Genomic DNA, 15,680 nt, shown 5'->3' with positions numbered 1-15,680 from the left:
TGGACTCACAATTTTCCTCTGCTAGCTTGGACATCTGGACGTTGGTTTTCCCTACAATGTTTTCCCGGTTGAAACTGTTCTGGTTCTGTTCACTTTGCTCTCTGTATGTTTATTGAGGTCTTTCCAGGATGCTCTGAAACTGGCCATTTAGTCATTTCTCAGGACACAGTAGTCCATCACACTCGTACACCACAATTTGTCCAGACACTCCCCAGTAGGAGAGCAGCCCCTTAGATTCCATCTTCAAGCTACCATGAAAAGAGATGCTCTAAGTATTTTGGGATGTAGCAAACTTTTTCCTTTTCCTTTTATCTCCTGACCTTGGGGTATGTCTTTAATACTAGTCCAGCTATTGGGAAGAATTTTAGAAACCAAATGGTGAAACCTGGGCCTGAATAACCTTAGAATAGAGAAGATAGGGGGCGGAGCCAAGATGGCATAGTAGAAACACACAAATAAGCTAGCTACAAACCCACAGCCCATAAAATATCTGTAAAAAAGAACTGGCAATAAATTCTGGAGCAGCAGAAACCACAGAACAGTGGAGTGGACGGGATTTCTGTTCCAGAGAGCCTGAAAACCTCTCGCAAAAGGTTCTTCGCGCTGCCAACGCGGAACAGAGCCCAGCCCTGCATTGGTCGCCTGGCGCCGAGAGGAGCAGATCCGTGCAGGCTTCAGGCACAGAATCTCCAGCAGCCACGCAGGTCCCTCCACCCACATGGGACAAGGGTTGGTGAGAGGGTCTCTTTGGTGGGTCGAGAGGAGAGTGGGCTGCCCCCATAACTCAGGCCCCCTCCGGAGGCAGCAGTGCAGGCGGGAGCACACTGGGGCTCCCCAAGCAGGCAGGAGCTTGGATCCATTGTTGAAGGTGTCTGCATAAACCCCTTGAGGGAACTGAGCCTGTGAGGCAGCCCTGCCCCCACCTGAGCACCTGAACTTGATCTCACACTGAATAGCAGCCCCACCCCCACGGAAGCCTTGAGGCTGTGGAGCAGCATTTGAATCTCAGACCCCAAGCACTAGCTGGGCAGATCTGGAGGCGAAGTGGGTGTGAAGAGGATATTCAGAAGTCAAGTCACTGGCTGGGAAAATGCCCAGAAAAGGGAAAAAACCAAGACTATAGAAGGTTACTTTCTTGGTGAACAGATATCTCCTCCCTTCCTTTCTGATGAGGAAGAACAATGCTCACCATCAGGGAAAGACACAGAAGTCAAGGCTTCTGTATCCCAGCCCACTCAATGGGTTCAGACCATGGAAGAGCTCAAAAAGAGCTCAAAAAATTTTGAAAATCATGGTAGAGAGGTGGATGAAAAACTGAGAAGAGCAATGAAAGGCATGCAAGCAAAGTATGAACAGCAGGTCAGCACCCTGCTAAAGGAGACCCAAAAAAAATGCTGAAGAAAATAACACCTTGAAAAATAGGCTAACTCAATTGGCAAAAGAGGTTCAAAAAGCCAATGGGGAGAAGAACGCTTTCAAAAGCAGAATTATCCAAACGGAAAAGGAGGATCAAAAGCTCATTGAAGAAAATAGTTCTTTCAAAATTAGAATGGAGCAGATGGAGGCTAATGACTTTATGAGAAACCAAGAAATCACAAAACAAAACCAAAAGAATGAAAAAAATGGAAGACAATGTGAAATATCTCATTGGAAAAACAACTGACCTGGAAAATAGATCCAGGAGAGACAATTTAAAAATTATGGGACTACCTGAAAGCCATCATCAAAAAAAGAGCCTAGAAATCATCTTTCATGAAATTATCAAGGAAAACTGCCCTGAGATTCTAGAACCAGAGGGCAAAATAAATATTGAAAGAATCCACCAATCACCACCTGAAAAAGATCCAAAAAGAGAAACTCCTAGGAACATTGTGGCCAAATTCCAGACTTCCCAGGTCAAGGAGAAAATATTGCAAGCAGCTAGAAAGAAACAATTCAAGTATTGTGGAAATACAATCAGGATAACACAAGATCTAGCAGCTTCTACATTAAGGGATCAAAGGGCGTGGAATAGGATATTCCAGAAGTCAAAGGAACTAGCACTAAAACCAAGAATCACCTACCCAGCAAAACTGAGTATAATGCTTCAGGGGAAAAATTGGTCTTTCAATGAAATAGAGGACTTTGAAGCATTCTTGATGAAAAGACCAGAGCTAAAAAGAAAATTTGACTTTCAAACACAAGAATGAAGAGAAGCACGAAAAGGTAAACAGCAAAGAGAACTCATAAGGGACTTATAAAAGTTGAACTGTTTACATTCCTACATGGAAAGACAATATTTGTAACTCTTGAAACTATTCAGTATCTGGGTACTAGGTGGGATTACACACGCACACATGCACACGCACACACATTTAGAGACAGAATGAGCAGAGTGAATTGAAGAGGATGGGATCATATCATAAAAAAAATGGAATCAAGCAGTGAGAGAGAAATATATGGGAGGAGAAAGGGAGAAATGAAATGGGGCAAATTGTCTCTCATAAAAGAGGCAAGCAAAAGACTTTTTTAGTTTAGGGAAAAAGAGGGGAGGTGAGAGAAAAACATGAAGTTTATTCTCATCACATTCCACTAAAGGAAGGAATAAAATGCACACTCATTTTGGTATGAAAACCTATCTTACAATACAGGAAAGTGGGGGATAAGGGGATAAACAGGGTGGGGGGACGATGGAAGGCAGGGCATGGGGAGGAAGGTACAATTTGAGGTCGACACTCATGGGGAGGGACAGGATCAAAAGAGAGAATAGAAGTAATTGGGGGCAGGATAGGATGGAGGGAAATATAGTTAGTCTTATACAATACAACTATTATGGAAGTCATTTGCAAAACTACACAGATATGGCCTATATTGAATTGCTTGTCTTCCAAAGGGAGGGCGTGGGGAGGGAGGAAGGAAAAGAACAGATTGGTGATGGGGGCAATTGGAATGCTCGGTGTTTTGGGGTGGCGGGAGGGGACAAGGGGGGAGAAAGTTTGGAACCCAAAATTCTGTGAAAATGAATGTTAAAAGTTAAATAAATTAATTAATTAAAAAAGAAAAGAATAGAGAAGATAGGATGTCAGAGCAAGACCTTAGAGCAAAGGTTTCTAAGAATGTCTTCAGTAAGTTATTGGACTAGTGAACAAGCTTTGATTAAGCACATACTTAGTGCCAGCCACTGTGCTGGGGATAGGAAGAGAGGCAAAAGACATTCCTTGCCCTCAAGGAGCTCCCCATTTAGTGGCGACCATGACCAATGTCAACCCTCCACAACCATGTCAAAGTCATCACTAATATCCAGACACCCTGTTGGGCTCACCACTTACTGTAACCTGGGTGATCTTGGGCAGGATACGACACACCAAACTGGTTCAGAACACTGAATGTCAGAGCTGGGAAGGACTGTGAAGAAACTGAGACCTACAGAGATTTGGGTCAAAATTCCCCAGCTAAGACGGGCAAAGCCAACCTTGATTTCTGTCCTCGCTGATTCTGAGGCCAGAGTTCTTTGCACTTGGCCTGAGAAGCAGAGACGTCCTTCCTCCAAGAACTGGAAACCAAGACTCATGTTCTCTTTGATTATAGATGTAAGGGATTTCAAGAGAATTCAAATACAAATCGAGCTAAGTCAAAGTGAGGAAAAGCAATTCAAAAATCCTGAAACTAAGATTCATGGGGTTCTGACACACACACACGTGCATACATGCACACATGTTCACACACATGTTCAAAAGTGCATGCACACACACACAGGAGTGTTTACCTCCATTTCTGCCTCTTCCTATTAGTGAAAAACTGCGTTTTGCAATTTATTTCCAGCCTAGTGCTCATCTAGATACCAACATTAATTTTCAGAGTCACTCATTATTTGTCTTTTCCTTTGACAAACTGTTTTTTCGGTCTTGATGGGACTATGATTTGACAGTGTTTCTATTAAATTTTCAACATTCATCTCCACAAAATCTTGACTTCCATATTTTCTCTCCCTCTCTCTCCTCCCCCCCAAAATGCCAAGCATTCTGATTACCCCTACCACCAACCTGCCCTTCCTTCTAACATCCCTCCACTTCACTTAAACCTATTTTCTCTTTTGTCTTGTAGGGCAAGATAAATTTCTATACCCCATTACCTGTATTTCTTATTTCCTAGTTGTGTGCAAGAACAATACTCAACATTTTTTCCTCAGACTTTGAGTTCCAACTTCTCTTCCTCCCTCCCTCCCCACCCATCACCACTGAGAAGGCAAGCAATTGAATGTACGCTATATAGGTGTAGTTTGGCAAATGACCTCCATAGTGTGAGTGTGCACTGCGTGTGTGTGTGTGTCTGTGTGTATGTGTGGGTATTCATACTTCATTGCGAAAGAACACCATGACATCAGATAATTGATGACGTGACTTGCATTTGACTTTGTTTTGAGTGAGTGAGTGTTGTGCAGGTCACCAGCCTCACTTCTTCTCCAGAGCCATCTGAATCCAGGGACCAGATACTCATCACGATGCCTAAAGATTACCCAGGATGAGGCAATTGGGGTTAAGGGACTTACCCAAGGTCACACAGCTAGTGAGTGTCACGTTTCTGGCATGAGATTTGAACTCACTTCCTCCTGACTCCTGTAGTGGTGTTCTATTCACTAGGTGCCCCTCTTCCATAATAGTCATGTTGTGTAACACTAACTCTATTTCCCTCCATCCTATCTTGCCTTCCATTTCTTCTATTCTCTCTTTTGACCGTGTTCCTCCTCAAGTGTGTACTTCTAATTACTCCCTCCTCCCATTTGCCCTCCCTCCCACCATCCCCCCACCCTGCTTATCCCATTCTCCCCTACTTTGCTGTATTGTAAAATAGGTTTTCATACCAAATTGAGCATGCATTTTATTCCTTCTTTGAGCCAAATATGATGAGAGCAAGCTTCACTTTTTCCCTCTCACCTCCTCACTTTTTCCTCCATTGAAAAAGCTTTTTTTACCTCTTTTATGAGAGGTATTTCGCCTCATTCCATTTCTCCCTTTCTCCTTCCAATATATTTCTCCCGCACCCTTCTTTTACCTTTTTTTAGATATGGCCTCTTCCTCTTCAACTCGCCCTGTGTTCTCTTTCTGTGTGTGTGTGTGTGTGTGCGTACGTGTGGTTGTGTGTGAGTAATCCATCCAAGTTCCCAGATGCTGAGAAAAGTTTCAAGAGTTACAAATATTGTCTTTCCATGTAGGAATGTAAAATGTTCTACTTTAGGAAGCCCCTTATGATTTCTCTTTCCTGTTTACCTTTTCATGCTTCTCCTGATTCTTGTATTTGAATGTCAAATTCCCTTTTTTCAGCAAGAATAATTGAAAGTCTTCTATTTCACTGAAAGACCATTTCCCCCCTAAGGTATTGTACTCAATTTTTCTGGGTGGATGATTCTTGGATTTAATCCTAGTTCCTTAGACTTCTGGAATATCCTTTCCACGCCCTTCACACCCTTATTATAGAAAATGCTAGATCTTGTGTTATGCTGATTATGTTCCCACAGTACTTGAATGGTTTCCTTCTACTTGCCTGCAATATTTTCTCCTTGACCTGGAAACTCTGAGTTTAGGCTACAATGTTCCTAGGAGTTTCTCTTTATGGATCTCTTTCATGACATGATCCTTAGGTTCTTTCCATATGTATTTTGCCCTCTGGTTCTAGAGTATCAGGTCAGTTTTCCTGGATAATGTCATGAAAATTGAGGTCTAGGCTATTTTTGTGACCATGGCTTTCAGGTAGTCCAATAATTTTTAAATTGTCTCTCCTGGATCTATTTTCCAGGTCAGTTGTTTTTCCAATGAAATATTTCACATTATCTTTCATTTTTTCATTCTTGTGGTTTTGATTTGTGAGTTCTTGGTTTCCCATAAAGTCATTAGCCCCCAACTGTTCCATTCTAATTTTGAAAGAACTATTTTCTTCAGTGAGCTTTTGAACCTCCTTTTCCATTTGGCTAATTCTGCTTTTGAAAGCATTCTTCTCCTCATTGGCTTTTTGAACCTCTTTTGCCATTTGAGTTAGCCTATTTTTCAAGGTGTTATTTTCTTCAGCATATTTTTGAGTCTCCTTTAGCAAGCTGTTGACCTGCTTTTTATTCTTTTCTTGCATCTCTCTCATTTCTCTTCCCAGTTTTTCCTCCACCTCTCTAACTTGATTTTCAAAATCCTTTTTGAGCTCTTCCATGGCCTGAGCCCATGGAATAATTATTCTGGATGTTTGGGATACAGAAGCCTTGACTTCTCTGTCTTTCCCTGATGGTAAGTATTGTTCTTCCTCATCCAAAAGGAAGGGAGGAGATATCTGTTCACTAAGGAAGTAGCCTTCTATGGTCTTATTTTTTTCCCCTTTTCTGGGCATTTTCCAAGCCAGTGACTTGACTTCTGAGTGTCCTCTCCAGCCCCACCTCGCCTCCAGATCCACCCAGCCAGAGCTTGGGGTCTGAGATTCAAATGCTGCTTCCCAGCCTCAGGGCTTTGGGTCGGGGGCAGGGCTGCCTCACGGGGCTCAGTTCCGTCAGGGAGCTCCTGTGCCCTGCTGTCTCCTCTGCTGACTCTGCTGCTGCCTCCCGAGGGGGCCTGAGTTATGGGGACACCCCACTCCCCTCTCAACAAGTCAAAGAGACCCTCTCACCAACGCTTGTCACCTGTGGGTGGAGGGACCTGCATGGCCGCCGGAGATTCTGTCCCCAAAGCCCACTTGGATCCGCTCCTCTCGGTGCCATGGGGCCAAGGCAGGGCTCTGCTCCGGGTGTGGTGCACAATGGACCTTTTGCATTGGTTTTTCAGGGCTCCCTGGAACAGAAATCTCCTCCACTCCATTGTTCTGTGGCTTCTGCTGCTCCCAAATTTGTTGGGAGTTCTTCTTTACAGGTATTTTATGGGCTGTGGATTCAGAGCTAGCATATGTGTGTCTTTCTCCTCCGCCATCTTGGCTCCTCCCCCCTTTATAATTTATTAAAGATGATGTCTAGGTTCTTTTTTGATCACATCTTTCTGGTAGTCCAATAATTTTAAAATGATCTGTCCTGAATCTAATTTCCAGATTAGTTATTTTTCCAGTGATGTATTTCATATTCTCTTTTATTTTCCCATTCTTTTGGATTTGTTCATAATTTCTTGATCTCCCATAAAGTCATTAGGTTTGATCTGCTCCGTTCTAATTTTGAAGGAATTATTTTCTTCAGTGAGCTTGTGGACTTCCTTTTCTATTTGGCAATTTCTGCTTCTTAATGCATTTTCGTCATTGGTATTTTCAACTTCTTTTGATATTTCGTTTAGTCTATTTGTTAAGGTGTTATATTCTTTATCCTTTTTTGGGTCTCCTTTAGCAAGCTGTTGATTTGTTTTTCATGATTTTCTTCCATCACTCTCATTTCTTTTCCCTTTTCCATCTGCTTCTCTTACTTGAAAGATTCTTTGAGAGCTGTTCCATGTCCTGTGGCCAGTTGATACTTTTCTTGGAGACTTGGGGTCTAGGAGTTTCGATTTTGTTTCCTTCTTCAGGTTGTATATTTTAATGTGTCTTGTTACCTAAGTCAGATTTCATATTCCGATGTTCCCCCCTTATTTGCTTATTTATACAAGCCACTTCCCTCACTTTGAGGCTCTTTGTTAAATTAGGTCTCCGCTTCCAGTGTGAAGGGTGTCCTGGCCCACACTTCAGGGGTATTGTGCAGCTGTTTTCAGAGATATTTCCAGGCACTTGTAAATTTTCGGTTCTTCCAAGCTTTGACGATCCAAAAAAAGATGTTCATTCCTCTCCTGGTGTGTGCTTTGATGTGTGAACAACCCCAAACATTCTTTTCTTCCCTGGGAATGTGAGGAGGATTCCCTCTCCATTGTTGCCACAAGCACCACCAGAGCAGCGCTCCTCCTTACTCCAGGGCCACCACCCAGGACTGCAAACCAGATCTTCTTTGCTGAAACAAGGGACTATACTTCATAATCTCTGAGTTCCCTTCTGAATGGAAAGATATGACTCTGACGGTCTGTGATTTCACCTCATTTGGTCTGAATGGAGTAGAACTCCGACTCTTAGGATTTTGGGAGACAAATTGGTCACAGATATTGTGCTAGTCACCGTGTGCAAGGGAGGGCAGGCAAGACTCAGATGCTAACAAGCTCCAAGGACAGAGGGTGAGGCACGGAGTCTGAAACCCCATGTTCAAACCTTGGAGTCCAGAAAAGTAGCATGAGGGTATAAGAAGATCATAAATCTCTATGGCTTGAGATGTCGGTTTCTTTTCCCAGGTATTGCAAGCTACTAAATAAATTCATTTCAGGCTAGAGAAGGTACAGCAGAATCGCTGTAAGTCAACATCAAATCCATCCTATTATATACTGCTTGCAGATTTCCAGAACACTTTCCACACTCACAAGAGCCCTCTAAAGAGGAAGTACCAATGTTAGTGTTACTTTCTTACAGATTGACTGACTGAGGTTCAGAGAAGCTTCTTGCCAATGTGATAAGTCTGCAGTGAAGAGTGTTTTAGAGTAGATTCAAAATCACTTTTCCTGCCTCTGAGTGCAGAACGTGTCCCTCAACATCAGGGAACAAAGAATGTGTTTCTCTGTTTCACTTCCAGGTACAAATGGCAGAATGTGAATGATTACCTGGCTTATAGATTCTTTCGTCATGTTTTCTCCAAATTTTAATCCTTTGCAGTGAAGTTTGATAAACCACAGAGAACCATGAAAATTCAGGCTATGAACTCAGAGACAGGGAATTCCAGTCTCTGTCCTTGTACTTCACTCTTTTGCTCCTTGGCTCCTTTTTCCTTTCAGGTTTGAAATCTATAAAACAGGAAAGATAATAGAGGCAGTAATATGTAATGGAAAGATTACTGGCTCTCCTGTCGAGAGCATGGGTTCAAATCTCAGCCCTGGCTTACAGATCTATTTGACCTTACCAATCATTGAGGCTCCCTGTACTTCCAATTACTTAAGTTACATGTTGAGGTTTGGATTAGATACTCTCTAGGGCCTTTTCCAATTCTTAAATCTAGTATGCCCAGAGAACTGTGGAACCTAGAACCGTTTCTTGTCCCTATAAACCCATCAGAGAGTCCTACCTGACTCAGGATCTTGTGAAATGCTTCTGGCAATCCCATTAGAGAACAGAAACATCCAGAAAGAAAGTGATGTATGCAGTTGGGGACAAATCACTATTGTTCTGACACAAAAGCGAAGAGCATTTTTCTGTAACTGCAATTAAGCTTCCCTACCTGTTGGATGGTGATTCAGATGTCTCTAAGGACATTTTCTAAATATACATGGTTAAATGGCAGAACTCTCCAGTTAGTAGAGGAGAAACTGAGACTTCGTTTGAGGTTGTGCAGCCTCTTCTACCTTGAAGTAGCATATGGGTAACTGCCTCAAACCCCCATTGCCAGGACCTACCTGGTCTCAAACTTCCAAGGCAGAGACGTTTGCAGAACTGATACCATAAGAAGTTACTTGGATGTAAGCTGACTTCAGCATGGGTTTCATGTCTGGAGGAGACACACTTCAATGAGCATGTCCCATGAAGTAAAGATGGAGAGGTTCCAATCTAGCCTGAAAGCTTTGAGGAAACTGAGCGTCTCAGGGATTAGTTTACTAAGAGATGTCAGGGATCGGGTTGGAGACAGGTGGAAGGGGTGTGTGTGTGTGTGTGTGTAAGGCTTTATTGTAACATCACATGACTCACTCCTAGGGGAGGCCTGGGCAGCCTTGCAGGGCACACATATCCCTGTGCTCTCCAGAAGTTCCAAAGCACTCTTAGCTTCCTGAAGCCCAGTAGCTTAGAACCTCATTTTCTTACGGTGAGACCTTTCCTTGTTGTTTTTCTGCTAGCGAGCTTGGTAATTCACTACTGTGAATATGAGTCACCTTGCCCTACGTGATCCCTCCTGGGGAGGGTTGCATTCCCCACTCCTCTGCCCCTGGAAGCAGGGAACCTATTGGGTCATTCATTTTAGGTCTCAGGGTATTCATGCTCTGGATCACTCTACTTCAAGGAACTCAAAGTATAAGGTATGGAGAATCCATGAGAGGTCCCATAGCCCATTCCCCTGCCTCTCCAGGACGACCTAACAAAAAAAACGAGCTGCCATATTCTCTCCAGTTTCTTCAGCTTTTGCTCTCTGTGCTGGAGTGTCTTCAGTCAGGAATTATATCAAGGATGGAGAATGGATTAAAACTAACAAGGAAAGATTATATAACAGCCTAAAGCGGTATCTCTAACTGTCATATTTTCTCTTTGTGTATTTCAGCCATTTCCATGGATATGGTGAGAAAGTTCCCCTTGGACTTCATTAGTTTTCTGAGAGATCTCATGCTGACCATAAGAAACAAAAATGAATGTGTAAAACTACTAAGTGAGGAACAATTGACATTCTTCAATGACTTTGTTGTACTCTCTTTTGCTAATTCTGTTATAACTTGTTTATATTTAGCTGCTATTTTTGAGCGCAGTACCAGATGTAAGGAATAAGGGAGTAGACATCCTAGATTCTTAGACCAGTCCTTTTATTCCTTAGCTAGACTACAGAACCAAACGCAGGTTATTTTCTTGGATTCATTATCTGAGCCAGATTTTTTTCTGTGGGTTAGAAAGTTGAGCCTGGCCATTTTGTCTCAGCCAATGTTTAGAGTAGTTCCCTTTCCTGAGGTAAGATGCCTGAGCATGGCTCCTTTCCTTAGATGAGATCGTGAGCTGTATTTCCTTCCCTGGACCAGGACTGAGCCTGGATCCCCTTCATTCCCAGTCTGATAATCGGCCTAATATGATTCCAGAGTTGGAAAAAATTATCCTGACTTCTCAAGATTTCTGTCCTTTAGTCCTTGAGGTTGTCTTGGCAGGTAAACTGCCAGATAGTTGGGAGTGTCTACCCTATCTTGAAAGGGGATTTCTCTTTCTATCTCGTGCTGTTGGGGTTTGTTACTACTCTATAGAAAAGCAGAAAATTTGTGTGGGTTTATTTTGTAACTTGCAACTTTGCCAAACTTGTTTATTATGTCAAGAAGTTTTTTACTCGAATCTCTGGGATTTTCTACGTTTATCATCATATCACCTGCAAAGAGTGATAACATAGTGTCTCCTTTGCCTATTTTGCTTCTCTTTTTCTTCTGTTATTGCGATAGATCATATTTCTAGTGTCTTACTGAAAAATAGTGGTGATAAATGACAAACTTGATTCACCCCTTATCTTATTGGAAATGCATCTAGCTTATCTCCATTGCACCCAATGCTTATTGAAGATTTTAGGTATGTACTACTTATTGTCTTATGGAAAGTTCCCTTTATTCCTATGCTCTCCAATATTTTTAATAGGAATGGGTGTTGTATTTTGTCAAAAACTTTTTTCTGCATCTATTGAGATAATCCTGTGGTTTCTGTTATTTGTCTTGTGGAAATGATGGATTATGCTAATTGTTTTTCTAATATTGAACCAGCCTTGCACTGCTGGTATGAATCCTACCTGATCATAATGTATTATTCTTGTGATAACCTGCTGTATTCTTTTTGCTAAAATCTTATTTAAAATTTTCGCATCTATATTCATGAGAGAAATTGGTCTGTATTTTTCTTTCTCTGATTTGTCTCTTCCTGGTTTAGATATCAAAACCATATTTGTATTATTAAAAGGATATTGGAGGACTCTTTCCTCTATTTTCACAAATAGTCTATGTCATATTGGAATTACCTGTTCTTTAGATGTTTGATAGAGCTAGGTACTCAAGACAGAGTAGACAATGAATATAGCAATGTACTGTTTGATAAACCCAAGGACCCAGCTTCTGGGCTAAGAAGCCACTGTTTGACAAAAATTGCTGGGACAACTGGATAACAGTATGGCAGAAAGTAGACATGGACCCATGCCTGACATCACATAGAAGAGGAAAATCCAAATGAGTACACAATCTCGGTGTAAACATTGATCCCATGGACAAATTGATGGAGCAAGGAATAGTGTATTTCTCTGACTAAAGAAGAGATAGGCAGTAGTATGAAGTGCAAGATGGGTAATTTTGATTACCTTCAACTGACAAGGTTTTGCACAACCAAACCCAATGCAACAAAAATCGGAGAGATGTAGAAAACTGGGAAAGAATTTTTACAGAGTTTTGACAGAATGTCCGGGATAAATGTCTCATTTCGAGAATATATAGAGATGTGAGTCAAATTTACAAATATACAAGTCATTTCCCAGTTGATAAATGGTCAAAGGATATGAACAGATAGTTTTCAGAGGAAGTAATTAAAGATATCTATAGTCATATGAAAAAATGCTCTAAATCACTTCTCATTAGAGAGATGCAAACCAGAACAACTCTGAGGTACAACATCACACCTATCAGATTGGCAAAAATGACAGAACAAGGAGGCAATAAATGTTGGAGAGGATGTAGGAGAGTTGGAACACCAATACTTTGGTGGTGGAGCTGTGAGCTCATCCAACCATTCTGGACAGCAATTTGGAACTATGCCCAAAGGGCTACAAAAATGTGCATACCCTTTGACCCAGCAATATCGCTACTAGGACTGTATCCTCAAAACATCATAAAAATGGGAAAGGGTCCCACATGTACCAAAATATTTCTAGCAACACTCCTTGAAGTTGCCAAAAACTGGAAATCAAGGTGATGCTCCTCAATTTGGGAATGGCTGAATAAGTTGTGGTAGATAGATGTCATGCAGTACTATTGTGCCATAAGAAATGATGAACAAGAAAACCTCAAAGAGGGCTTGTGGGACTTATATGATCTGATGATGGGAGAAAGGAGGAGAACCAGGAGAACTTTGTGCACAGCAACATCCACAGTGTGCGAGAGCTTTTCTGGTAGACTTGGAACTTCATAATAACGCAAGACCTTAAAAAAAAAATAAATCCCCGTGGTTTTCTCAGACAAAAGGCATTCCACCCTCAGAGAAAGAACTACAGAATCCATTTACAGAATGTAGCAGATCATGTTTGTATATGTGTCTGTGTGTGTATCATATTTTGATTTGTTATATGATTTCTTCCATTTATTTTAGTTCATCTACACAGCATGATTATAGTGAAAACGTATTTAATGGGAAAGTATATGTAGATCCTATACAGAATTGTATGACGTCTTGGGGAGGGAGGGGGGTGGTGAGGAATAGGTGGGGATTTAAAAATCTAATTTTTTTGTAGTGATTATAGAACATGAAAAAATTAATTAATTAATTGAATGTTTAAAAAAAGGAGAAAATGCTCTAAATCACTTTCGACTAGAGAGATGCAAACGAAAATAACTCTGAGATACCACATCTCATCTCTCAGATTGGCAAACATGACAGAACAAGGAGACGATAAATGTTGGAGAGGATGTGGGAGAGTTGGAACGCCAGTGTAATGAAATATTATTGTGCGATAAGAAATGATGAACAGGAAGACTTCAGAGAGACCTGGAAAGACTTATGTGATCTGATGCTGAGTGAAAGGAGCAGAACCAGGAGAACTTTATGCACACCAATGACCACAGTGGGAGAGAGATTTTTCTGGTACGCTTGCAACTTCGTAGCAATGCAAGGACTTAAAAAAAATTCCCCGATGATCTTCTAAGGCAAAATGTCTTCCATATCAGAGAAAGAACTGGGGAATTCAATAGTAGAATATAGCAGATCATTTTTTTTCTGTGTATTACGTTTTGGTTTGTTCTATGGTTTCTCCCATTCCTTATAATTCTTCTACACAGCACGACTGTAATGAAAATGTGTTTAAGAGGATTGTATGTATACATCCTATATAAAATTGTTTGCCGTGTGAGGGAGGGAGGATGGAGGTAGAGGGGAGGTAGGAGAAAGAAATCTAAGTTATATAGTAGTGAATAAAAAATAAAATTAGTATAAAAAGAAAAATAAAGATGTGTCATTTGTTCTTGGATTTTGCCAAATTCTCCTTCCTTCCTCCTCTCCCTGAACGTGCTCATACCAGCACTGAATATTGAATCAACATTGGATCCCTAATCTCTGGCTGCTGGGATCCCTGTTTTTTGTGGAATGACTGGAGTAACAAGGATGTAAGAATTTGTGCTAACTCAATTCTCAAAGAAAGGGCTGAACCACAGTCACATATTTCTGTCTCTTTTTAGGAAAAATGGAAGACTACTAAAAAAGGTGTTGCCTCCTAGAAGCTTTCTGGAACCAAATACACATCTTGTCAACCAAGGGCCCACTGTGCTGTTTCTGAGATTAGGGGGTGGGACGTAATGGAATCAAAAAGGCCCAAGTCGGTGAAAGGCTACAATTGTTGGAATAACGTTTATAGCATGCCACTTGATTGTTCTCTAAGGCCTGGAGGCTCGAAACAATGAGTTTTCATGATGGAGTGTGTGGTGGGTAGAAGTCACTTTAGCTGTCTGTGCCTCAGGTTTCTAATTGTAAAACCAGGGGAATATTCTGGCACTCACATCTATATTTCCTGGACTTCTTCCTCCAAGGGTCCAACTGAATGACCAGACAAATTCCTAGGTTTGTGGATGAGACGGAAATCCATAAAAGATCCATTTTCTTTCAATGACGATTGGTCCAACTACAGGTATGTGCAGGGCACGGTCTTGTGCTTTGAGGAAAATAGAAAATCTAGCAAAGAACTGGCTCCAGCATTCAAAGAAATAACAATTTATTAAATGCATAAGACAATAGCATAGCTGACTATCATCCAAATGCTCACACGACAGGTATTTTAGAGCTACTAAGTCTAACAGAAGCGTAGACCATCTTTCTAAAAATGCCAAATTGAGTACAGGGGGCCATGAAGGATTTGTGGCATGTGAAGCTATGTGTAAGCGTGGGATAATCAAAAAATTATCATTTATTAAGCACCTTCTGTTTATCAGGCACTGTACTAAGCTGTGAGGTCACAAAAAGGGCAAAAGACTTAAGGAGGCAAGAGGAAGGAAAAGACTGAAGAATCATAAGGAAAAAAGACACGACTATTGGACCGTGGATACAGGGGAGAATGGAAACAACTCACAAGAGTAGTTTTAGGAACAACTCAAGATATATTTTGTTCCAAGATTGTGGCAAGGCAAAGATAATAAGGCAACAAGTATTTATTAAGTGCTGACTGTATATCAGGCACTCTAAGTACTGAGGTACAAAGGAAAGAAAAGAGTCCTTGTAAGGAGAATGAATGAATGAATGAATGAATGAATGAATGAATGAATGAATAACATTTATTAAGCTCTTACTAGGTACAAAGTTCTGTGCCAAGTAGTCCCTGATCTCAAGGAACTCTTATTCTGAATGGAGAGAGTAATGTATAGGTTTCAACTGTCAGTCAGATGAAACATTGCCAGCATTCTTAGGGTGCAGAAGGAAAACACAAGGTAACCAGCATCCCTTAATGTAATTCCTTCGGGCAATTCTTATGTTTCCAATTTGGAAGCATTTGGCATATTGAAGCAAGAACTTTGGTAGCAATAAAGTTGTTTTCGGGGTATTTTATAAATTGAATGTCTGAGGAGGTTGGGGCTCTAGCACCTGCAGGAGGAGTTATCCTTTCCCTTTGCTTTACAGATGAGGAAAATGAGGCACAGGGATGGGGAAACGATTTCCCTGAGGCACATTTGTCGTAAAATGGCCAAAGGAGCCGGATTGAATGCCTCAGTTGTCTAGCTCCAAAGACATCCCTCTAGACCTCAGTGCCCCACCCATCCCCTCCCCCACTGGTCCTT

This window comes from Notamacropus eugenii, chromosome 2, assembly GCF_028372415.1.
Source record: "Notamacropus eugenii isolate mMacEug1 chromosome 2, mMacEug1.pri_v2, whole genome shotgun sequence".
Taxonomy (NCBI): Eukaryota; Metazoa; Chordata; class Mammalia; order Diprotodontia; family Macropodidae; genus Notamacropus; species Notamacropus eugenii.
The sequence above is the reverse complement of the archived record's forward strand: the minus strand, read 5'-3'. Positions refer to the sequence as shown.